Genomic DNA, 1,000 nt, shown 5'->3' on the forward strand with positions numbered 1-1,000 from the left:
CAGGGTTACCCTCAGATTCACCTAATAAAGTAGAGGGCAAGTGTGTTATTAACAGTATAACTCATTGACGTCAAGTTGATTCCTACTCATAGTGACCCTGTAGGACAGAACAGAATTTCCCCATAGGGTTTCCAAGGAGTGGCTGGTGGATTCCAACTGCTGATCTCCTGGTTAGCAGCCTAATGCTAATGCTTAACCACTGCACCACCGGGGCTCCTATTAACGGTATAATGCTACACAAACGACAGTTAATGTCTGTGTTGTAGCCCAGGTTTATAGGACTTCCAGGCCTTTTATTCCACTAGAGAAGGAACGGAAAGGCTTCTTCATAGCAGTTATATATAACTTCTACAAAGTGTGTAAAAAGCAAGGGGAGAGGGAGATAGAGAGTTACAGGACAAGAAGACAGTACAGAGACCAAGAGTGAGAGAGAGCACAGCATATTTGGGGAAAGTAGTTCATTTTGACTGGAAGATAGAGTCTGACGTGTGGAGCATTCAGAGATCAAGCTACACTAAGGATGGGCTCCAGAACGTGAAGATTCTTGCAAGCCATTCTAAGAAGGTTGGACTTTAAAGAGCAGTGGGGAGCCAGCGAAGGGTTTTAAGCAGGTGAGTGACATAGCTTTCAGGGAAATGATCCTGGTAGTACAGAGAAATGGGTAAAGCAGGGTATGGGGTTAGGCTGACCCATAATAAGAACTCAATAAATATTACTAGAATTAATGTGAGAAGAGCAAATGAATGAATGATAGAAGCAGCAACAGCCCAGCTTGGAGAAGGGAAGTAGTCAGGCAATGAAGCTGTAAGAGTTATAGAAATAAAGGGAAAAAAGAACATAGGCTGACATTAACCAGTGTAACCGGGCTGTGTGTAACCAGGGCGAAAAGTGTGTGTGTTACAAGCAGTAGCAAAGAATTCAACATATTTATAGGCTGAAAACACTTCAGAATGATGACATAGGAGAAAAGAAGGGGATAGGACAAAGAAACCCCTTTTCT

Source organism: Elephas maximus, chromosome 14, assembly GCF_024166365.1.
Source record: "Elephas maximus indicus isolate mEleMax1 chromosome 14, mEleMax1 primary haplotype, whole genome shotgun sequence".
NCBI lineage: Eukaryota > Metazoa > Chordata > Mammalia > Proboscidea > Elephantidae > Elephas > Elephas maximus.